General features: G+C 57.6%; 1 pseudogene; it reads left to right on the forward strand.

Moving 5' to 3' along the window:
* The window catches only part of LOC113224114, a 78,454-nt pseudogene that overhangs the window by 20,229 nt on the left and 33,370 nt on the right, over positions 1-24,855 (forward strand).

The raw sequence follows: 24,855 nt of genomic DNA on the forward strand, positions 1-24,855 counted from the left end.
TGTATGAGTGAATGGATGGATGAAAGGTGAGAGGACAGATGAATCAGTGGATGGATGAGTGGATGGATAGATTGATGAGTGAACAGATAGGTGGATGGATGAATAGATCAGTGGGTGGATGGATGAGTGTGAATGAATGGTTAGTTAGATGAATGAATGGGTGATAGATGAATGGCTAAAAGAGTGGATGGATAAGTGGGTGAACAGATGAATGAGTGGATGGATAGATAGAAAGATAAATGGATGGGTGGGTGGATGAATGAGTGAATGAATGGATGAGTGGACAGGTGGATGTATAAATGGATGAATGGATAAAAGTGGTTGGATGAATGGACGAGTGGATGGATGGATGAGTGGACAGATGGATGGATGAGTGAATGGGTGGATAGATGAGTGAACAGATGGAGGAGGGGTTCAATGGATGAATGGATGGATAGATGAAAAGATGAGTGGACAGATAAATGAGTGGATGGATAAATGGATGGGTGGACAGATGGTTGGATGAATGGATGAATAAATAGATGGGTGGATGGATGGATGATTGGATGAATGAATGGATAAGTAGATAGATGGATGTGCAGATGGATGAATGAATGGATGAGTGAATGGATGGATGAGTGGATGGACGGACAAATGTGTTGCTAGATGAGTGACTGTGTGTATGGGTGAAAGAATGGATGGTAGGATCAATCGATGATTGAACGGGTGTACAGATGGCTAGGATTATTATGATAATAATACTAATAAATCATTTATTGAGTACTTTCTGTAGTCCTTGTCTGGCTTTATGTAACCAATCTCATTTAAAATTCTCATTACAACATTTTGAGGGAGACATTTCTTTTCTCATTTTACAGATGGAAAAACTGAGTCTTATTGTGATGAAATGGCTTAATAAGACTTCATAGCTTAGGAGAGGTTGAAGCCGGATTTGTACTCAGGTGAGCTTAGCCCTTAGCTGTCTTGCTGTTCAGTATAGGGTGTCCCCCAAATATATAGGCATATCCTGAGGGCAGGCACCCTGTATGGGCATCTCTAAAGCACCCACTGGCTTGCCTCTTGGGGAGGAGACCCCTGGGAAGATCTCTTGGCCTCAATATAATATTTACAGCTACATTTGGCCCCAGAGGAATGAGATGGGGAACCACGCACCCACAATCCTACGTACTACACTGGCAGCTGGTAGCACCATCCACAGGGAAGACAGTCCGGGCAGGAGGGCAGCTGGCGTGATTCACCAGAGATGAGGGGAGACCTTTCCAGCTGCCCCCTGGTTCCCAGGGCCTCTGCTCCAGACAAGGGCAGTGGTGCAGAGGCCAGCCCTACAGATGCAGGCCTTGCTGCCTCAGCCTGGGGCCTGCAGGTAAAACTGGTGACCTAATTGGAACTGGTTCACAGGAAGCTGGGGCTACATAGTGAGATGGTGGATGGAAAGTACTAGCCACAGGGGAGGTGCTGGGGAAGGGATGAGAGGGTGGGGAAGGCAAGTTTTAAATAAGATTTCCAGAAAAGTCATCTCCCTGAGAAGAGACATTTGAACAGAGACCTGAGGGTGGTGGAAGAGTGAGCCATGCAGAGATCTGGGAGCAGAGTATTCGGCAGAGGGAGCAGCAAGTGCAAAGGCCCTGGGGTAGTCAGGACTTGGTGTGTTCAGGAATAACAAGGAGGTATGAGAGGAAGAAGGACAGGAGATAAGATCTTAAGGTAATGGGGGACCTGGAGACTGCGGCTGAGTTAGGGTCATGAGAGGGTTCGCGCAGAGGGTGTTAACTGGCTTCCCAAGGGTGTCATGTGCAAGGAAGCAACAGCCCCTCTCCTGGGTGCTTTGAGTACTCAACTCTGCCTCCCCACTTCCATCCACCCCTGGTTGCCCTCTGTGCAGTCTGCAGGGAGCTCGTGGCTGCCTCAGTCAGATCTAGACAAAGGCTGGCATTAGGTGCTTAGGAGCACACATGGCCCAGGCAGACAGATAGCTCCTCCCTCAGCCTCTGTCTGGGCCCTGAGTCCCCATACTTGAGCTTCAGACTCCAAAATGCAAGGAGATTAGGATGGACACAGAGGCATGAGCCAGGAAGGAGCTGCACTCAGCGGCTCCGCGCAGCTTGTGCCACTGTCCAGGCTGACATTTGAAACTTTGTCTTTCCATTTGGAAACAGTTTGTTGATTCAAGTTTTTCTCTAGGCAGGAACCCCTAGGGTGTGCATGGCACAGCCAGGTGGAAACTGAAATGGTTTCAAAAGCAAAACAATAAAAATCCTTTCTCAAGCTCCCAATGCCCTCCCCAGACAACGCTGGGAGCAGACTGGGGAGGCTGCAAGGGCCCTGCCTAGGAATGGGGGCCTGGGGGAAGGGGAGCCTGCCTCTCCCAGTGGGAGTTATGTGCTGACACAAAGCCCCAAATTCCCCATCTTGCTTCCCTCACTGCACCCATTTTCTGTCTAAGCCCTGGCTCGGCTGAAGGCCCAGGAGAGATCCTGGGACAATGGTGCCCAACTCTGGGACTGACCTCGTGGCCCTGCCTAGACGAGCCTGATCTCTGCTGTCCAACCCCCTACTCCAGCCCACTCAGGGCAAGCTGACCAGAGCACCCCACCCAGACACTCAAGGCTGCTGCTCAGGGACACAGGGCCTGGCTACTTGTACACCTCCTATGATGGAGTGCTCACTACCTTCCTCGTTTTGTGGGAGCCAGTTTTAACTGGTTCCCCAAGGCTGTCACATGCAAGGAAATAGCAGCCCCTCTCTTGGGTGCTTTGGGGACTCAGCCCTGCCTCCCCACTTCCAGCCACCCCTGGTTTCCCCCTGTGGAGGCTTCAGGGAGCTGGTGGCTGCCTCGACCAGACCTAGACAAGGGTTGGCATTAGAAGCCCAGGAGCACATGTGGGCCAGGCCTCTTCTGCAGTGCGTCTCACTCTGACCTGCTAGGATTGTAAGACGGTTGTTCTTTCTTTTGCACCAGGGCTGAAAAGAGGCTGAGCTTTGGCCTCCAAGAGGCCTTGGTTCCACTGAGCACACCTCCCTGGCTCCCACCACTATCTCTCTGTTCTCACTGTTCTCTCCTCCCCAGGACTCCATGCTCCCATTCTGGCTGTGCTGCCAGGCCCTTTAGACACAGAGAGCCGGGGAACTTGGCAGTTACGTGACCTTGGACTTAATGGCCCCGTGCCTCAGTTTCCCTCATTTGTAAATTGACAAAAAGTGCTCTAATTGGGGGAATGGAGATCTGGGTGGAAAGGCTGCCTGGAGAATGGAGTGTGCTGGTCCCAGGGATGAGTTGAAACACCTAAGATTTGGGGGTCTCCCTAAGAGGCAGGGGACGTTGGAACCTGCATTCAGCTTTACTGCCAGATTTGGGGATGTGAGGAGGGGCTGCCTTCTCCATGCCCGAAATCGAGGTTCTGGGGGTGAATGCGTGAGGCCTCCACAGGACATGAGGTGGACAGAGGTATCCCCAACCACGACACGCCTCCCGGCCCAGGGCTCAGACATCCTCTTCTCAGTCTGACCTCCTAGAAGGGTGGTAGAGATGCTGGAGTTTGTGCAGATGGATGTGCAAGGCCGTGAGAGAGGAAGCCCCACAGCCCATGGTGACAGGGCCAGGACTGGCTGGAGCGAGCAGAGGGTCAGTGGCCAGCGCCGCCTGCTGCCATCCTCCTGAGGGGTCCAGCCCTTTCCTGACCCCTCTGCAGAATCCGAGTGTTAATGCGTCCAACAACACCCAGGATTCCAAAGGAAGCCAGTTATTAAAATTGTTACATAGCACGATTGCGATAGGGTGAACTGTGTGCTCCCTTCCTTTATGGCTGCTCTGATGATACGATTGCAAGGCAGGTGTAAGCCCACCCGTAACTTTGACCCAGAGACAAATGTGAAAGACCTTTGGAGGCGTCTGCCCGTCCACAGTGGGATGTGGACATATCTGTGGCCTCTGCTGGTGACAGCCTCAGGTGCGCTAATGCTGCTGGGGTTTGCCGTCCCAGTCCACAGTGGAAGAAAAGGCCACGTTTCAGCTGGATGCTGACCCACACTTCTTCCCCGTTCCCACGCACGGACCCCTGATTCCGTCCTGGCATTTCCCAGCTCTAGAGTTTTCTGGCGGGAACAGTGGCAGCAGCAGCCTCAGCAGCGCCACACACAGTAAATGACAGCGACGAGCAACAGCCACTGGACACTGGGCTGAGGGCATCCCTCATGCAACCTTCACCCAGCCCTGCAAGGCGACCACCGCTGTGGTCCTCATTTTGCAGAGGAAGAAGCTGAGGCACAGAGAGACTAAGTGACTTGCCCAGAGTGACACAGCTCGTGAGCGATGGTGTCAGGGTTTGAACCCAAGCTGGTCTGACCCCAGAGGCTGTACTGTTTCCCCTTAGAATGCCTGGCACACAGGTGGGGCTTAATGGATATTTGACCCATCGAAAGGGTCATTGTTCAATTTCTGTATTCACACCTGGGGCTTTGCTGGGCTCTGCAGATTTACAATGGGTTCTATATTTATCATCCCCATTTCTAGGTAGGTTAATGGATTTTAAATGGAGTAGATACTAATTGCCCCCGTACTGTGGATGGGCCAGCCTGGGAGAGGGCTTTCTCCAGCCCTGGGACCAAATTCCTTAGCATAGACCTGCACCAAACCTAGGGTGAGGATTTAAATGGGCCAAGACAGGAGTAGCGTGGGCACTCGGGACCCAGGGGACAGCATGGGCAAGAGTGTGGAGGTGGGTCCCAGGGACCTACTGAGAAGCCTTGCGCGTGTCCCTCATACCAGCAAGTCCTCCTGGTCTAGGGACACAGGGCTAGGCTGTCCCAGGAGAGGCACCCAGCTCCCTGAAGCTTCTGCAAGATTCAGGCCATCATGGCATGTTTATTAATCACCACAGACAGGATGGGGTCGGGCCTGCTCAGCAGCTCTACCGGGAGTTGGGAGTGGGAGGGAACCCTGCGAGAAAGGAGTTCAGGACGGGTGTGAAGGGTGCCATGTCTGGTCCAGCCGCCCATAGGAGGGGAAGCCTCCCCCTTCTCTCAGCTTTTTAATTAATTTGAGGAGACATGAAATCCTTGAACATGGTCTAAAGATACAATGGCCCTACAGAGAACAGCTCGGCCCCCTCCTGCTCACTCTAACCTCCCAGTTGCCCTCCTGGTGGCCAGTTTCTGGCATCTTTCCAGAATATTCTACCAACGCACGTGTGTGTGTGTGTGTGTGCACATGTGCGTGTGTGTGTGTATACATACGCCACCTTTTAAACATTCAGTGAACTATACTTTCTCTTCTGCACTGTGCCTTTTACTTTGTCTTAGAGCACTTTTCCTACTAGATTAACTCAACAAATACTTCTTGAGTACCTACCAAGGGCTGGGTGCTGCTTTCTTGAGGCCGGAGGCAGCTGCCCTGGCCTATGGAGCCTGGGCCTGGCCTGGCTCCTTCACAGCTGGGGGCTGCTCCCCTGCACCCATATGCCCTGTCATGGCTGCCTCCTTGGGGATGTTGGGCAGGTGGCTGCTATTTCAAGGTGAGTCCCCAGGTGTCGTGGGATAAATTCCTAGATGTGGAACTCCTAGGATAAAAGGTGATGTATCTTCGTAGCTTGACCAGCTGTTCCCAGATTGCGGCTGAAACGTCAGGGTTTAGGTTGTGGGCAGGGAGGTGCCCCCAGGCTGGTACGGAGGCTGAGGATGGTGCTGGCATGGGTGGGAAAGAAGGTGCAGGGGCCAGAGGTGGGATGTGGTTGGGAAGAGCCTCCTTCTGCCCTTGAGGAGCCCCAGTGTGAGGAAGGGGCAGAATCGGAGAGGAAGAGCGTCCCCAGGGAGCTGTGGTGGGGAAGCCCAGGAGGCTGTGGGTGCCCAGAGGAGGCGAGTGGCTGGCTTGGGAGGGTGGGGCATCCAGGGGGCTGGGAGGAGTCCTCTCCATAGAGTACCCAGTGTGCGCCAGCCCCTGTGCTGGGTTACCTCCCACGTGTCATCTCCTGGGAGGCTGTATCACTGATTCACCCCTCCAGTGGATGATCTGAGTGCCTACCTGGTGCTGGGCACTGTAAATAGTGAAGCAGTAGCCTCCGGGCAGGACATCACGCCCATCCTACAGCTGAGGAAACTGAGACTTTGAGGGAGAAGGCAAAGGCTTGGGTCTCATAAATCATCTCCTTCCTTCCTGGCCCCCGTCCCTGAGAGCTGCTCAGGCTGTGGGTGCTCCTATAAAGAGGAGTTCTGGCCCCAGCTGGTTCTTGAGAATGGACCCCAGGTGGCCAGGCCAAGCCAGCCCTCTAGCCCTGCCCCAGAGGGCCAGAGGCCAGGTGCCAGGTACCCACGGAGGCTGCTTTGGCCTGACAAGCCTTCCAGCCCTGATCCTGTGGCTCTGGCCTCCTAGGACTAAGGTGACTTGGGTGGTTGCCCCAGCTTGGCCCTGACTCATCCCCAGCCCACACTGGGCTCCCAGTGCCACCCCCTTGGAAGAACAGACCCTGGCACACTGAGGTCCAGGGCACAGGGCTGGCTTGAGCCCTCAGAAGTGCAAGCCTGTTTCACAGACAGAGACCCTGAGAGGATCACTCCCAAGGTCTGCTAAGCTCCAGGCACAGAACTGCAAACTTCTCGGGAAGCCTAGACCAGACACACCGGGGGTCCGGCTAGGAGGGGCTCAGGATCTATGAGTTCAGCCTGACCACAAGGATAGAGGACAGTGGGGAATGGAGGCCTCAAGAGGCCCCAGAGCCAGGGGCCATGCTGTGAGGCAGGTCCTCGAGGCTGGCTTCTAGCCTTCCCAGCTCTGGGAAGCCTTGCCCAGCCCCAGTGCCCGGTCATCAGGCTTTATTCCATTTACAAAATAACTTGACTTAAAAAAATTGCTGAAACAATAAATGCTTGCTGTACAAAATGCAAACAAACAGCCCTGAAAGCGTACGACGTGCCCACACACCCAGAGTGCAAGCGACTCTCCTTCCTCAGGGCCCAGCGAGGCTGGGCTGAACGCTAGCCCACGTCTCTCCCCAATGATGGGAGGCACGGGATCCCACCAGGTGGGTCTGAGCCCAGAGCCCTGGGGAAACAGGTCTAGACACTTTCCTCTGTGCCACAGTGAATGAGGAAAAGGTCCCAGGAGGACACAACCACCAACAATTTGCCTCCAAACTTCAAGATTTTTCTCTTTGCTAATGCAAATATATCTGTCGTTTTTCTTAACATAAACAGAATCGTGCAACAGGCCCCACGCTGCCTCTTGATTCCTTTTTTCTCTGTGTGTGTTGGGGGACAGTGTGTTTTGGACAGTTCACACTGCTGTCAGAACTGGCAGATCGACCTTTCTATTTCAGTCAAGCCCAATTCAGAGGGGCCCCAGGCCAAGGGCTGGAGCCCCGCCCCCACGAGGAAGGAGGGTCACGGGGCTGGCGCTGGGGCAGAGGTCCTATCTGTGGAGTGATGGCCCCACGTGGGGCCAGGGAGGAGGCAGGCAGTGCCCACCAGGGTGGAGAGGGGCTGATAATTGGCCGGATTATCCCGGCGGGGAGGCCTCCTTGGGGAAGCTATTTTTAACTCTGAGAGATGCTGCAGCCACTTCCCTTCCTCTCTTTATTGCCCTTTATTCCTGGGGCCTGCAGGCTTTGCCCGCCTTCCTGGAAGCTCTGTCCCTTTACAGGCAGGGAGGGATGAAACGCTCCCCTCACATACCATAGAGTATGGTCCCCACATGGTTCTACCAGGCGGGGTTCTCGTGCGCCCCGTTTTAGAGGAGGAGAGAGAGCTTCAGAAAGCTTGAGGGGCATTTTGGAGGACTTGCTGGTCTTTTTATATCTATTGCCTCCACCAGCAGCCCCTCGAGGCTGTTAGAAATTTCCTAAATTAAAAAAGGGATGGTTTTGGCTTATAATAAAAAGCCCACGGGTGGACCTAAGGGGCTCAGAGACCAGCCCAGAACCTTGTTTCTCGCAGTATCTCAGCTTTGTTTTCTCTGGGTGGGTCTCATTTCATGCAGACTCACCCTACCTGGGGGCAATGCTGTCCCTGGAGCCCCTGGCCAGCCCCAAAGCCCTGGGAAATACAGCTCCTGCTTTCCTGCAGACCCAGTAAAAGTCCTAGGACTGATTCTCATTGGCTGGTTTCAATCACGTGTCCATCCCTTTACCATTGCTGTGATGCTCACAGCCAGACCTGGGTCACTCACTCACCCCTGGGCCCTGGGGGTGCCCCGGGCCCACAGGAAACATATGGTGGAGGGTATGGTATAGGAGTAGGGAGACCCTGCGAACAAGGCTCTCAGAAGAGCAGCTTGGACATGGGAGGACTTGGACCAGCGTCCAGCATGCCTCTAAGTCTCTCAGCCAGGACAGAAACCCTGACACCCAGGCCTGCCCAGGAGATGCCAGATGGAACATGGCTAAACGTCCTGGCCTCAGCCCTGGCCCTGGTGGCTCCCTCCTGGCCACAGTGAGCGCATCCTCCTCCCAGCTGCTCCTCCAGCAGAGGGCGGGGCCACGGGAGTGCCGGAGCCTGCACACGGACGGGCACGCGGGAAATAAGTCAACAGGCCAGCTCCAGGCCCAGCTGATCAATGCCTGCCTCCTGATGGGGCAGGAGGGACTCAGTGTCCTGCTTCCAGGGCCGCCAACCATTCCTGAAGTTCTCTGTGCCTCAGATCAATGCTGCAGGGTCAGCCAGGGGCCCACGGGCACCTAGGCAGGGGGAGGGGCATGTGTGCATGCGCATGCGCATGTGGGTGTGACTGTGTCCTGGGTCTGAGTCATGTCCCCACAATGCTCCTGGGGGCAGCCACGTCCTCTTGGGCAAGTGCTTCTACCCATCCGGGCATCATTTCTCCGTCCATCTGCCTGTGGCCTGTGGTGCAGGTCGGCGTTTAGCCTGGAGCCTGGTGCATGGCAAGTGCAGGGTGGGCATTGGCCCTTGTCACCTTTGCTGTTGTTAGTATCATCAGAGTGTCTAGTGACAAAAGGTGTTGAGGGAAGAGACTGGGCTGAGGGCAGGGCTGCTGGAACTGGTCTTTGCTCTGTGGTTCACTGCCTGAGTGACAGAGCCTTGTCCAGCCAGCGTGTGGACCCGGGTCAGGTGGAAAGCAACCCCACCAGAAGTGCATATCCCCAGAACCAGCCCGCACAGGTCCTCCTGCTGGCTTTATGGTGGGTGGAGGTGGGAGGCAGGGTGAGACCCAGACCCTGGCCACCTGCCTGGAGGAGGGGGCAAGGCTTGTGTTGACAGACAGCCTGTGATTGCAGGGGCCGGCACGGCTGTGTGATGGTGCAGGTGGAGTTGGGAGTGGCTATAAGAGCCAAGCTGCGCAGAGCAGGGCGGCAGAATCCCTCATGGATGAGACGTTCCTGAGCCGGGTCTGTTGGCACTTGATCTGCACTCACTGCAAGCCCTCAGCGTGCGAGGTCCTGGGCTGCAGACATGCCTGAAGGACACGCTCCCACCCTCATGGAGGTGCCACGATGGTGCGGGAGATGACAGTGAGCCAGACACCTTAGAGAGTGGCCAGCTCGGGAAGAAAGCAAGCTGGGCACAGCAGGTGAGTCCTGGTGGTCGGCAGCCCTCTCACAGACGTGCCGTCGCAGCTGCCCTTGCATGTAGGGCAGTTCAGAGAGACAATGTTCCTGATTGAGGGGGAGGCAGGCACCAAGGCCCAGTGACAGAATCAGGTTTCTGCTGTCCAAGGGCCTGGATGGCCAGTGTGTTCAGAAGAGAGTGGCTGACGGGGACGGTGTCTGGGGCCTCAGGGACTTTGGCTATCGCTCCTAGAAGGGTTAAACTGGGCGTGCTGAGAGCTCATTTTACATTTTGATGGTGAGAGGACGTGAGGGCCAAAGCCGGGCCAAGGTCTAGGGTGGGCAGGGGAAGTCTCAGTGCGCTCTTGGGAGGAGGCATTTTGGACGGGAGGAGATGCTGGGACTATGGGGGGCACTGGCTGCAGCTGCCTGCGGGACGAGCAAAGCCGCCGGGGAAGGGCCGTGTGGTTTTCACATCTCACTCGGTGATGGACTTATGCCTCCCACAAGCGCATCGGCATTGTGGCATCAAGATGTGACTACCACAAGAGCTGGCAGCTGCTGTCAAGAGGCTGCAGCTCTAGGGTTCCTACACACAGGGCAGCAAAATCAGCCTTCGGGACACCTGCCCTGGACAGCTTAGTGGTCATAGTGGCAACCTCCCCTTTCTGGGCCTTGCTTTCCTCAAAACAAAGGCACGATTCCAAATGAGCTGAGGAGCTCTTCTGTTTCCTGGGCCTGTGGCTCTGAGGACACTCAGATATGCAAAGGCGGCTTGAACAGCCAACACGCCCACCCGAAGCTGGGAGAGACTGGGCTGCAAACAAGACTCGGTCTCTCCCCGGTCTTGGAGAAGCTCCCATCCTGGAGGGGAAGAAAGAATCTGGGATCAAGGGAAAGCCAGGTGCAGGGCACATAGTTCGGGGCGTTGGGAAGCTGGGTGCGTGGTGGAACAGCTGACTGCTGTTCATCTCCTTGGCTTCTCCCATGGCTGTGCCAGGGAGTTACTACTCTCACGGCCTCGGCTGTCGTTATCACCCCCATGTTACAGAGAGGGAAGCGGGGCCTCAGCAGGGGACGTGTCCCAGGTCCCCTGCTGGGCAGTGTTGGCACTGGGCTCCGTCCATTTGGCCTCACCCAGCCACTCTCGACACTGCCCCCTCCACACTATAGGACTATAGGGGGCAGGATGTCCCCTGCTCTGGCTTCAGGCAGCACCCCGGGAGGGCTGTGAGCCCCTCTGCCCACGTGGGGATCCCTGGGGCAGATGTGTGAGCTGCTTAGAGAGACATCTGCTCATATCCCTGTCTCTCTCCCCGGGGGGAGGCTGGTGCCCAGTGGCCTGGCAGAGGAGCTTTGCTTTGAGAGTCCCTTAATGGCTGCTTATGGGTCGCAACTACAATTAAGAATTGAACTCTGACCTTGCAAGTGGGTTGGGAGGGTGGGATGTGGAACCCAAGGGAGTGGCCCAGGGAGTCAGGCTTGCCTCTCTGCTGGGTGACCTAGGACAAGACACTTGCCCTCTTTGTGAAATGGGTCTGTTAATGGCTCTGGGGGCCGGGGTGGGGAGGGGCGGAGACCTGGCCTGACTCACACTGGCCATCTTGGGTGGTGCGCCCCTGGGCAGGAGCCCTGTGTATGTGCGTGTGTGCGTGTGTGCGTGTGTGTGTGTGTGGTGTGTGTTGGGCTGTTCCAGGCTTGCGGATGCCCTGGGCACAGCTCCTTGTCCCAGGAGCTGTCAGAATCTTAGACCCAGAGGAGCCCTGAGGTGTTCCCGTCCATTCTCTTGCCCCTCTTTGGGCCCCCAAAGTAAGGCCTCGAGGGAGGGATGTCTTAGGCCCCGTTCCTCTTGGGACAGCTGAGTGACCTCTGAGGGTGGGAGCTGGCTCGAGGCTTCTTCCGCAGCTGACTTGGGCTTCCCCATCTGGGAAATGGAGCAGGGGCAGGTGGGGAGCTGAGTCATTTCCCTCCTTGGTCACTTGGAGGGAGAGGGAGGAAGTTTCCTGAGAGCTTTTGGTCCCCTGGGAGGCTGTTTTCCCAGGAGGAGGAGGAAACCAGGACACAGTGTGCCAGGCAGGACAGGATGGGGGCTGCAGGCTCCTGCGATGCCCCTTCTTTCTCCACTGCAGCCCTAAGTTGGGGACACACCTGATTCTGAGTGCTGGCTCCACCATCTGGTAGCTCTGCAATTAAACAAGTGACCACCCCACTCTGTGCCTCAGTTCCTTCATCTGTAAAATGGAACCAAGGAGCTTATCTACCCCAGAGGGCCACAGTGGTAGTGAAATAATTCTAGCTGGGTCTGCAGCACAGAGCTCAGAACATATTGAGCGCTCTGCCTGGCTGTTTTACCAGTCAGGTCAAGTGCTAAGCACTTTAGGTAGACTCATCTCATTTAATCTTTGCTACAGCTCCATGAGTGTAGCGAGTTCTACTGACAACAGGGAAACGGAGGCACCGAGTGGTGAAGTGAGCTGTCTCCACAGCTAGTCAGTTGAGGAGGTGGGATTCAAATCTGGGGCAGACTGATGTCGGTGAATGCTGGGCTGGATTGCACCCACCGGCTGCCTGGGGCTAGGATCCTGGGGCTGGTGGGGCCTGCAGATCACTCTGCTCTGAGCCGCCAGCAATCTGGGCGCAGGCCAGAGAGCCGTCCTCCTTGGTTAGAATCCTGCAGCCAGTCTCCCTGCTGTGCAGACACATAATTATATTTCACATTAAAGGGGAAGCTGGAGGCCAAGGGGGCCAAGGAGCCCTTTGAGGCTCATGCTCTGGGCACAGACTGGCCTCCTCGGCCCAATTCTGAGGCCCTAGGGCCGAGCTGGGGGTCAGACTGGTGACAAAATGGGGTTTCCCTGGGTCAGTGTACAGGCGAGCAGGTCTGTCTGCCAGGATGAAAGGCTTGGCCCCTGCGGGAGGCTCAGAGATATGAGGACCAGACAATAGGCCTCAGAAGGCTGGGAGGGCAGGGCATTTGGGGACAGGTTGGGAAGAAAGCCTGAGTCTCCAGAGACAGGGGCTCTAAAGAGAAGGGGGTCACATGGGGATCGGGTGGGCAGAGAGAGGTCCAGGGAGGAGCACAGAGAAGGCAAGAGATGGGAGAAGCCAAACAGCTCAAGATGGAGAGGAGAAAAATGCTATTAGGGTGGGATGGTGTGTGTAGAGGATGCGTGCCTGGTGTGCAGGGGGAAAGGGTTCTGTGGGAATGCACAAGCTTAGACCTGTGTGTGCGTATGCACACGTGCAGATGCCATCCTGCATGTGCACATGAGCGAGTGTGCACCTGTGCACCTGCGAACATCACGCATGTAGGGGCATATATCCTGTATGTTTATGCCTGTGTGTGTGCTCGCCATGCACCTGTGCGTGCACGCGTGTCCCCCGGAGGACGTGCCTACATGTGTGTGTATGTGTGTGTGCGCGCATGTCCCCGGGAAGACGTGCCTCTGTGTGTGTGTGTGTGTGTGCGCGCGCGCGCGTCCCAGTGCGCAAGTGGCTGGCGGTGTATGTGTAGGGGGCGGCCCGGGACTAGGAGGGGCTCCGGGCCAGGCCGGAGCCGTGGTAGGCGGGTGCAGCGGCGGCGCGGCGCGGCGCGGCGCGGGGCGGGCGTGCTTTCCGCGGAGAGTTAGAGGAGTTGCCGAGCTGAGCTCCGGTGGAGCGAGGCGCCGAGCTGGGTGCGCGCCGAGCCTCTGCCTCCCGCCGCCTCCTCGCCCTCCATTCCTCGCTCCTCGTCTTCTCCGGGCCACGCCGCCACTGCTGCCGCCTCCCTGGGAACAGTAGCCGGGGGAGGGGGACTGGCGCGGTCAGAGCCTGAGCGGAGGTGTGGGGTGCCCAGGCATAGGGGAGCTCGCCGGGCCCTGCCCGAGATCAGATAACAGCCGGCGGGGGAGGGGGTGGGCCGACAGTGCTCACAGCCGGACTGACGGACCGACACCAGCCGCGCCGGCCCGAGCGAGCGCCCAGCGGCCGGGGGCGCCGTCCAGGCGCGCGCCCCCGACCCGTGGCTGGACCAGGGCGATCCGCTTTGCGGACAGACGCGCCCCTCGGCATGGAGCGCCCCGGGGAGCTGCCCTGAGGCGGTGGCGGCAGCGGCGGCGATGCAGCCAGCGCGGCAGCTGCCGGGGCCAGGAACGGCCGCCCGGAGCTGGGAGGACGCCGAGCGCGCCGCGCCCGGGCCACTGACCGAGGTAAGTGCGCGGCCGCGGGCGCATGGTCCCTCCCGGGCCCGGCCCCAGTTCCCCGCAGGCCGCCCCCCGCCTCTAGCCCGGTCCGGAGCGAGCACGAGGTGGTGCAGCAACAGGGAAGGTGGAGCGGGAGGGTGTTTTCTTCCTCTCGTTTTCATTTTTTTTCCTCCCTTGGTGAGACATCGGAGGAAATGCTGACTGCGAGCTTTTCTTTTCCTGCCATGTCTCTGGCTACCACCACAAGGAACTTTGCTCCTGGCTAACCTTCGTCCTGGGGGGCGCTCCAGGAAACTTTGAGGAGCCCTCGGCCCCCCTCTGGCTGGTTTGCACGAGGGGGCTCGGGAGGGAGCGTGCGGAAGCACTCTGGCGCGCGGCACGGGTCCTACGCGTGACCTTCCCGGAGACCCCGCGATCGAGGTGGGGCTCGGAGGTGGGCGCCCGGGCTATATGAGCCGCCCAGAGAATGCCTCCCGTCAGAGACCTGCGGGTCCTTGGAGTCGTGTCTCTTTCTCACCTCCCGTGCTGTAATGGAGTAAAAATATTCTGGAAATGATTCCATGCCAGCAAGTCAGCCAAGTCCAGAGGCTCCCTTTTGCTTTTAGAAGTCGGCCTTGATCTCCGAGGGGATGGCCGCTGGCTGAGAAGCTCCGGGTTTCAGGGCCAGGGTCCACCCTGCGCGCGCATGGCCTCTCCGGGTGCCCTGTGGGAGCGGGGCGGGAATCTGGGGCTCTTGGGCAGAGGCAGCTGGGGTGGGGCGCTCTTGGGGGGTTCAGATGGGAGTTGAGGCCCAAGCGAGTGTCTGTGCCTCGGTTTTGATCCAGCGTGCTCATGTCATGTGAATATTTTAAAACCTGTGATCGGAATGGGGGTCAAAGTGTTTCTCTGGGGACGGTCTTGTTCTGGGAGGTTTTCCTGCCTCCTCACAGCCTGGACTCGCCGGCACCTGGGACCTCCCCCTCCCCATTTCCCAGGGGGCGTTCCCATCTTAGAGTGCCGCGCTGCCTGTGGCCATTTCTAGTTTCTTTTTTGCTCCTCGATACCCAGGTTCGAGCCCTGCAATAAAGCGCTGGGGGACCTCCTGGCCCCCACATTTGAGCCCCCAAACCCGGGTTCACGGTCTCGGTCTCCGAGAGCGCCGAGGCGCCCACACGCCGTTGAAATCGGCAGCCGCCTTTGGAAAGTGCGAACCGGGGAGGCGTTAGCCTTGGGCCTAGCCTTCGCCCCCTCTGAGATGCCAGAGGAGGGCTGGTCCCTGGCCGCGGGGCTGGACCTCAGCCTCCCTCGCGCTGCGCTGCACCTCCGCGGCCCCTCCTCGCGCAGCTCCGCCCTGGACCGCCGCCCTGTGGCGGGCGAGGGTCAGGGAGGGGAGGTCCAACTCAGCCCTGGGCGCCACCGGAGGCTTGCTCTCTTTTTGAGGGGTACTCCCTCTTGTATTCTAAGAAGAGCCCTGCAGTGTCGCTGGGAGCCCCCCCCAAGAGACTTCTCAGCAAAGTCTGCCCCTCAGTTCTCTGGTGGCACCTCCGACCAGACAGGGGACCCGAGGTTGGCCGCTCTAGGAGGGGGACCCTGGGCCTGCCATTTGGTGGGGCCAAGCCCCCCGAGAGAGAGCAGGGAGTGAGGGGGGAGGGCACTCACTCGAGCATCCTGGAGACAAGGAGGGCGGCTCCAGAGTGCTGGGCCACAGGGACACCCCTCTTCTCCATTGGAGCGCCACTGTGGGCATACAGTAGGCAGTCTGTAAATGCTGGCTGTTGACCCAGAGCTGGCAGGTAGGGACTCCAAGTCCTCTATCACCTCGTTTTTCCCCTCCCAGGGGAGGGCATGGCTGACACCCCCCCATCCCCAGCACTGAAGGGGTGGAGCCTTCTCTGGGAGGGGCAGGACCTGAGCTGTCAGTCCATCTCTGGACACTTCCCCTGAAGCTAGCCCGTCAAACCCCCATAGTGTTTCCAGGCTGCCCCGGAGAGGACCCCTCCAGGATTGTGCCTCAACTGTGCTGGAAGGAAGAGATGCCTGGGAAGTGATGGAGGGGTATTGCCTAAAGCCACACAGTGGGTTGGATTTGGACAGATGCCTTCACCTAGCTCTCTCCAGGCCAGGGACTTACCCCACCAGCCTTCCTGCCCCAGAGCCTGGTGTCCCCAACCCTGGGTCTCCTTGAAGCAGGACAAGGTAACACTGAGTGACCCTGCAACAGCAAAACAATAATGACAGCAGTGATAACAGTAGTAACAGCAGCAGCACCTGCAGCTCTGCAGCACTGGGGCGGGTTCTGCCTATGGGCAGTTTTCTCTGCCTAGCCAGGCCTCCAGTACTCTGGGCCACAGTTGGCAGTAGCAAGCATGGCACCCGGAGGCCTTGGCATACAGCTGGGGCGGAAGTGACTGCATCATTACTGTCATCAACCTCTGTGGCCCTCGCCAGGTGCCTAGGCAGAAGGCTACTGGTACACACGGTGCCCACCCAGTGGCCACCCTCACCCCCCTGCTCCCAGGCCCAGCTCTGGGCAGGGCCCTTCCTCCAACAGGTGCGGTTGGTGCCTGTGGCTGGGCCCTGGCCAGGGCTTTACTGTGAGCGACACATAGGCACGCCTGCCCCTCCCCTGGGTCTGCCCTTGGAGCCCTGCCACAGGCTGGCACGGAGGAGAGTCAGGGAGGGGGCAGCTCATGGGCAGCAGGAGGGGTGGAGGCTTGGCCAGCCACATGGAAGGTGCAGTGGGCAGGGGCTCAGCCCCACGGGATGGCTGTGCCAGGAACTGGCAGCATGATGGGGACACAGCAACAGGGAAAGGCTGAAGATGAAAGAGAGCCGGCCTAAAACTGGGCCGTGTGCAGGTTGGCCAGAGCTTCAGAGGCACCATGGGGTTGGGGGTGTGGGGGGCTGGCAGAGGCAGGTGGGTTTTCTGAGGTGCTGGGCTCGGGGCAGGACCAGAGTCCCCGCTGGGCACTGGCCAAGGACCCAGCCCTGGGTCAGCTGACTTAATTTCCTAATGGCCTGCCAGTGCAGAGAGTGGCATCAGCTCTGTTGTGCAGACAGGGATTGGAGGCCCAGGGAGGCACCGGAGGCAGCAGCCTGTGGGGCTCAGACCCAGAGCCCTGGTGCTTTCCCGGGGACAGAACTGCACCTTCCCCCATTCCACAGACACGCTGCTCAGGGGCACTTGACTGCCAAGCTAGCTTTCTCCCTGCCTTACCACCTGGCAGGTCCCACACAGGGCCTGGGGCCTGCGTGCCATCCGAGCTCCTGAGAGCTGTATTCCTTGGACCTAGTGAAGCCCTGGCACACAGTAGGTGCTCAGTAAATGCTCGATGATTCCATGTCTGGAGTGCTTCTTCCAGCCACAGAGGCCTCGCTGTGCTGGTGAGAGCTATGGGGGCTGAGTTCGGGGGCTGCAGACCTCAGGCCCTGGTGCCTAGCTGTGGCCCCTGTGCAAAGTAGGCATACAGAAGTGCTTAATAAATTGCATATGGGGAGACCCAGCCCCTGCCCTCAAGGATTTCACTCTCTCAGAGGAGACTCTTGGACAGACTCAGGGGGGCAAGAGAGACAGCTGTTGCACCCAAGATGGGGTCACTCTTCCTGGCCTCAGTTCATCATCTGTGAGGTGGGACTGGCTCCCGAGAACGCCCAGGATGGGGCAGTAGGAATGTGAGACTCGGAATGTGCCTCTGGGAGTTGGGGGTGGGGAGGGGCTGGTCTCAGTAGAAATGGATGTGTGGAGAGGGGGATCTGGGAAGGATGCGTTGAGCCTGGGGAACTCATCATTTCCCCGTCCAACCTGCCCTTGGGCATGTGGGGAAGCAGGCCCAGGGCAGGGCAGTGATTTGCTGGAGCAGTGGGCCCCAGACGCCAGTGGGCCCCGATGCAGGCCTCCTGTTTCCTGGTGTATCCTCAGTGTCCCCCAATCCCCACCACCACCACTGGTGCTCCATAGCTCACCCCTTCCTGCCTGACTGCTGAAGTGGCAGCATGAGGCTGTGGGGACCTTGGGGATCCCTGCCCAGCCCTCTAATTAGCCTTCAGCCATGCATCATTGGACATGGTTCCATTTGCTTGGCCAGAGAGGAGTGGAAGCCCCTTTCTCAGCTGCCCCAGGGAGCAGTTCCGCCTTGGCTGTGCATTAATGCTGTCCTAGGATCGGTGGGCACAGCTTCCTGGATCCTGCCTGACTCCCCCCACCCGCTTAGACTGAGCCCTCCCTCCTGCTTGGGCAGCCAAAGCCTCCCTCTCCTGCCCTCACCTGCAGCCCAGGCCTCTTTGAAGGACTCAGGCTTGGAGAGGGGCCAGGGAACAAACAATAAAACTTGTGGAGTGGAGGCTCGTACCAGAGCCAGTCTGGGCCATTGTTCCTTGAGCACCTACTATGTGCCTGGTGCACTCTGGATGTCAGGGCCCTCTGTTGATTCCCACCACATTCCTCCCTGGGACCCTCAGGGCCCTGCACAGTCTGGCCTCACTTCCAGGACTCTTGCTCCCTCCCCGGGGCCACCCTTCTGCCTGCCTTGCTGTGCTTCCAACAGATCAGGCCTACTCCTACCTCAGGACCTTTGCATGTGCTGCTGTCTCTGCCTGGAACGCTCTTCCCCAGATCTCAGCAAGGCCCCTCCCTCACCGCCTTCGTGTCTTGCCCAGATGCCACCCTCTCTCCAAGGCCTCCCCTGATTCCCCTGTAGGACACTGCAGCCTCCCTTTCCCCCATGTTCCTTTTCCTGCTTTATTTTTCTCTGTAGAACTTAATGCTATCTGCCACAATATGTTTTATTTGTTGATCTTGTTTACTGTCCATCTCTCCCTTGGAATAGGATCTCTTCTTTTTGGACCTGCTCTACCACAGCTGTGTCCCCAGTGCCTAAGCGGTAGGCAGGAGATGGCAGGCGCCCAGTAAACACAGAGAGTGAACTGGCTGCTTCAGCCATGCCTGGTGCCTGACATGCAGTGAGTGCTTGGTAGCAATGGTAGCCAGCATTGTCAACCCATTCTGCAGATGAGAAAACTGAGCCTCAGAGAGGTCACTGTCCAAGAACTGTGGCGCTTGTCGGTGGACATAGCTGGATTCTGACCTTTTCTCTGAGTCTTTGGCCTGCCGTCTCTCTGTCTGGCTGAGCGGGAGGGAGATGGGGCTTCCTTCAGGCCCCCGCTCTGGGTGGAGTGCTTTAAATCTGTAGCCTCACTGCTTCAAGCTCCAAGCCCTGCTCTGTCTCCTAGCACTTGGCCTGCTTCAGCTCACGATGTCCCTACCCCATTCCTTCCCAGGATCACAAGCCATTCCCATTGCAGATCCCAGCAAACTGAGGCCTGGGGTGTGGGACCTCTCATATCTCAGCTGATGGCTGAATCCTTTCTCCTGCCTTCAGCACACATGTGTGGAGGGCGACTGAGGGGGGTGGGGCTGGCAGGGAGGGGACAGTGACTTTGTTTCTTGCCCAGTTAAGCATTCCAAACTCCCAATGGTCATTGAGTTTCATGTCAGTGCATTTCACCTCTCCTTTCCAGTCTTTTTTTTTTTTGAACAGGACACCCAGGTTTTAAAATGTTTAAAAATGTTTACGGTTTGCAATGATCAACTCTAGTGGCTTTAGTGACCAGCAGTGATCACCTCTGCAACTATAGAGACTAGAATGCCTTCTGCTTGCCTGAGCACAGCCTGTCCCTCCTCCTCTGGATGTCCATGTTGCTTCAGAAAAGACAGGGCTGGCGGCCCCTTTTGTGGGGAGCAGACAGGTTCTGGTCCTGGGCCTCAGCCAGGTGTGCCCGGTTGGCCAGGTGTGTGGCCAGGTGTGCGGACGTAGGGAATTGTCTCCTGAGGCTCACTTGGGGAGTGGGGGCAGAAACGGAAACCAGGTAACATGGGGACTGGCAGCAGGGATACTTCGCAGCCCTCCCTGCTTCCACCCCAGTGGGCAGCCTGAGGCCGGAGAGGGTCCCCACAGTCTGAGGTCACACAGTTCCCAGAGGAAGGCTGGGGCGCAGCCTTGAGGCCACAGACCCTCTGTCCCTAAAGCCTCCAGGCAGCTGTTTGGGGACTTGACAGGGGGAGGGGCTGGGGAGAAGGGAGTGTGTGGAGACTGGGATGTGTTTGACAGAGAGGCAGAAAGGCCGGGGGCAGGAGAGGTCAAGGGGGACAGAGTGGCCTGGTGGCCGGAGGCGTGCCCTTGCCCCTGCCCGCCCCACTTGCTCCAGCTGCAGCCGGGCCCGAGCTGGCGGCTCCAGGCCTGCAATTCTCCAGCACTTAAAGCAAAAATAAATCGCTGCCAGCAGCTGGCGTTCTGTGTGGCAGCAGCCGAGCCGCCCCCGCCTCGACCCTCTGCCTCGGGGCTTCTGGTTCCAGGCCAAGTCAGGCTTCCATTCAGGCCTGGGGGCTACCGAGGCCAGAGAGGGCCCAGGAGAGCTTGGTGTGGCCAGAGGGGGTGGGTTCTGGCCTGATCACAGGGTGGGCAGAGGCAGATGGAGACCTGGGGCTTTCAGGGGTGCTGGGATCTGGGGCAGGTTGGGGATGCTCAAAAGTGGGGCTTCTGACAGTCTTGGGTCTTGTGTAAATAAGGCCTGGGAGGGGCAAACTCAGGGGTCATAGCCACCTGTTTGGCCCTGGGGATCCCCATTCACAAGCCACCCCCACCCTGTCCCCTGGGTGTCCCTTTCTTTCCATCCCCTCCATTCCCTTCCCAGAGAATCCTAGAGGTCCTAGAGGTCAGGTATTTGCGTGGTGGGCTTTGAGGATGCAGGAGTTTGGCCTCATTCCTGAGCTCAGCAGGTGGCTGGGGATGTGGCCTGCACAAGACCCCTGCCCTGGGGGTGCTGACACCTCAGTGGGTGGGGCAGGATGAAATAGACAAGAAACACATGAGCCATCACAGACATTGTCATATTTTGTTGAATATGACAGTTTTTAATTTTAAGAGTGTTATGTGCTCACAGTAAAGTGATAAACAGTTGCAAGGGGAAAAGTGAATTTCTCCTTCTCACCCCCTGCCTCCCCCACCCCCAAAGCTTCATGTCCTTGCGGTGACCATCATTAGCCTTCTGGGTTTCTCAGTGCTTATGCAGATGTGAATATGTAAATAGAGGCATAGAAATGTGCCAACATTTAAGTTGCCTTTTTTTTTATTCATGTGGGATCATTGCATACCTGTCATGGCGTCCCCTGCACCATGCGCGCTGCTGTGTGGTGCCCATGCCCACTGGACCCAGAGGTCTTATCCTGTCTTCCTGGGCGTGGGTTGAGGACTGAGTCTTGGGACCGTAGGTTCTTTGTGGCATCTCAATGCACAGAGCCACCGAAGTCCGTGAGTCATGGGTTCTTTTCGTTGTCATTTTAGCTGCGTTGAGACAGAGATCCTGGAATTGCAGGATTGGTGCTGTAAGTACCAGGAGAGGTACCGAGTCCTCGCCTGGGTGTCTCCTCCCTCAGATCCCTCTGGGAGTTGGGATAGTCCAGATCCCCTGCCTCTATCCCCAGAGCTCAGAGGGTCTGGGGGGGCTTGGGAGTCGCAGCCCAGCCCCTGCTGCAGTCAAGCTCCCTAGGGCTTCGGGACCTCTGGGCAAACTGGCTCCCACTCAGGGCGGAGCAGACACGCTGGAGCTCGGAGGGGAGGTGCTCACCGCTGCTCCCGCTGGGGTCCTTGTCTCTCTTGTTCCCTTAGCCCTGACCTCCTGGAAACAGGGTCACTTGCTCCTTCACTGTCTTCAGGCTGGGGCAGGCCTCTGTGTGGGGAATGTCACTTTGACCTGTCTCCAAGCTTCCGCATCTCAGTGTCTGTCCCCTCCTTGTCATTCCTTGGAACCTGGCCTGAGACGCAGCAGGATGGCCCCGCCTTGCTCTGCCAGGGCCCCTTATTAGAAAGGATCTGATACACTGATTGGGAGAGTGACCAGTCTGTGGTCACTCTCAGTATCTGTCGCAGTGTCTGTGGGGATCAGATAAACCTGGCGCCCTTCTTTTATGAGCCTCAGTTTCCCTGTTTGTGAAATGGGGAGGCAGTCCACTCTCGTGTCTGGGCATCTGTTCTCTCCTCCCCTCTGGGCTTGGGCACAGCAGGCAGGACAAGGCAGCTTCCTGGCCTCCCTGATCCCCACTCTGCCTTGTGGCCGGAGGCTTAGCCCTGCCATCACCTCGGCCTGCTGGGCTGCAAGCTGTCAGCAGCACCTGCCCAGCCGGAGCAGCCAGGTCCCTCCCCAGGCCCTGGGAGCCTTGAAGACCACTAGAGGCAGTGCCCCAGGAGGCAACCGTGGAGTGGCCGAGGCCCTCCCTGGGGGTTGTGTAACAGAGGAGACCCCGCTGCCCTCCTCTTCTCCTCTGCGGGGTGGAGGCTGGCCTGGGCCTTGCCAGCAGAGCCTCCAGGCCACCCACGGGTCCTGGCCTCCATCCCACGGCAGATGCCCTGACTGCAGCTCCAGGGCCCATGACCAGGCTCTTGGTGGCCTTAGGACCTGCTGCTGCTGGGTGGGGATGCCCCAGATCAAAGGCAGTTAATAGAGAGGAGACTAGGAGGACAGTGGGTGGGGAGCAGGAGCCCTGGGAGCCTCAGTGTCCTCCCATGTGAAATGGGAACACTAGAGAAAGTGGGTTGGGCAAACCCACACGCCTATCATTGCATCTGGGTTGTGGAAGGAGCACTGGGGTGGGAGTCTGGCAGCACCACCAGCCAAGTCCAGTAAAGAAAGCAGAGGCAGGGATCAGAGGGCGGCAAGCTAGTGAGACCCTGTGTTGGTTTCCTGCTGCTGCCACCATAACAGACTGGGTGGCCTAAAACAGTACAAATGCGGCATCTGTTCTGGAGGCCAGATGTCTGAAACCAGTGTCTGCGGGACTAGTTCCTCACGGAGCCTCTGAGGGAGCAGCCGTTCTGGGGCTCTCCCCCAGCTTCTGGGGGCTCCTGGCAGTCCTGGCATTCCTCGGCTTGTGGGCATCACTCCAGTCTCTGCCTCTTGTCTTCACATGGTCTCCTCTCCCTGTGCTTTCTCTGCCTCTCTTCTCTCTCGCTCTTACTGTTTTGAGACAGTCTCGCTCTGTCAACCATGGCTCACTGCAGCCTGGAACTCCCAGGCTCAAGTGATCCTCCTGCCTTAGGCTCCCAAGTAGCTGGGACTACAGATGTGCACCACTATGCCTGTCACATTTTTTATTTTATTTTATTTTTTTAAACTATTTTTTTTTGATATGGAGTCTCCCTCTGTTGCCAGTCTGGAGTGCAGTGGTACGATCTTGGCTCACTGCAACCTCCGCCTCCTGGGTTCAAGAGATTCTCCTGCCTCAGTCTCCTGAGTAACTGGGATTACAGGCGCACACCACCACGCCCAGCTAATTTTTGTATTTTTAGTAGAGATGGGGTTTCACCATGTTGGCCAGGATAGTCTCGATCTCTTGACCTTGTGATCCACCTGCCTTGGCCTCCCAAAGTGCTGGAATTACAGGTGTGAGCCACTGCACCAGGACCTCTACTTCTAAGGATGCTTGTCATTGGATTCAGGGTCCACCATAATACAGGATGATCTCATATCCAAACTCTATATTTGCAAAGGCTCTTTTCATCCGAATAAGGTCATATTCACAGGTTCTGTGTGGACATCTCTTTGGGGAGGGCACCATTCAGCCACTACTCATGGCCAACACAGATACGCCACCCTGCATCCTTTTTCTCTTTTAAGAAACATGCTTTTCACTTTGGGAGGCCGAAGCGGGCGGATCACGAGGTCAGGAGATCGAGACCATCCTGGCTAACACGGTGAAACCCCGTCTCTACTAAAAATACAAAAAATTAGCCAGGCGTGGTGGCGAGCGCCTGTAGTCCCAGGTACTTGGGAGGCTGAGGCAGGAGAATGGCGTGAATCCAGGAGGCGGAATTTGCAGTGAGCCGAGATCGCACCGCTGCATTCCAGCCCGGGTGACAGAGCGAGACTCCGTCAAAAGAAAAAAAAAAGAAAAAAAAAAAAAAAGAAATGTGCTCTTTTTTAGAACCATACTTTGGAGACATCGAGCGCTGGGGTGAGGTGTTTTGGGATCAGCTACCAGCAGTGCATCCTCGGGTGGGTTTCCCATTTCCCAGCTGCCCTGTGTCTCAGTTTCCTTACCTGGGAAGTGGAGCTCTGAATGGTCCTTCCCCTGTCGGAGGGTGTGGGAGATGACATCTTGTATTGTTATATCCGTGAACAACTGGTTTGAACATCTAACTGGCATTTCCCGCAGGAGTCTGGATTTCTGCTTAGTCAATCTACCTCACTGATGCGCTCACTATTAGGTTTCCCTCCAACCCTCAGCTGTCAGTGATGTAATGCTGCTGGAATACCTGGACACAGAGGTCCTCCGGCTCCAGCTGTCCAAGAGAAAGTTCTGGAAATGGCCTGTTCACTCGAGGGGCTGTGCCTTTGTGGTTTTGAAGTGTCACCGCTGTGCGCCCAGAGGGTCGTGCTGGTTGGTCGCCCCCTTGGCAGAGTCTGTGTGCACTGGGTCCCTACCTTCCACTCCTCCCACTGAGGCCACTAGTCCTGGCCGTGAAGATGGCACCCCCGCTGCCATCGTTTTGCTTGACGTCTCCTTTGTTTTAGAGGTGTAGTGGCTTTTCAAGTTAAAACCTCTTGTTGTAGTTCCATTTCTGGCAGCTGCCGGCTCCTGCAGGGAGGGTGTTTCCTGACCTTATCCTTCCTGGCGGAGAAGCTCTCAGGGAGTGGGTGGGATGCCCTGGCCACATGCCAGCCCTCTCTCATCCTCCTGGGTCTCTATGGCTCACCCAAGGATGGGGAGCAGCAGCCTCACTTCACACATGCCTGAACGGGGCGTCGGGAGGACCTGCCATACCCCATCCCGTGCCAGTGCTCCTGCCTGTGCATGGAGCCCGAGAGTGGGGCTCCTCACTGCCTGGAGGGAGGGGCTGGGATCACACCTGTGACCCGCTTGCCACACCCTAGTCCCTCTGGAGGTGGGTGTCGGTGGGATTGCTGTAATGCCCCTAGGCCAAGGGAGCCTGGGTGTCCTTGGCCCCCTCCTGTGGCTCCCAGTTGCCACCAGGAAATTTGGGAGCCCCAGCAATACGAATGGCCCGGTGGTGAATCCAGCAGCCTGTGGTGTCACCGGGTGCCTTTATTTCTCAGGAAGCAGTGTGACGTCGTGCTGAGGCTTGGCACCCAGAAACAATAATGAAAATGACTGCTTACCCGGCGGCGGCTGGTGCCAGGCGCTGTGCTCA

Source organism: Piliocolobus tephrosceles, chromosome 16, assembly GCF_002776525.5.
Source record: "Piliocolobus tephrosceles isolate RC106 chromosome 16, ASM277652v3, whole genome shotgun sequence".
Lineage (NCBI taxonomy): Eukaryota > Metazoa > Chordata > Mammalia > Primates > Cercopithecidae > Piliocolobus > Piliocolobus tephrosceles.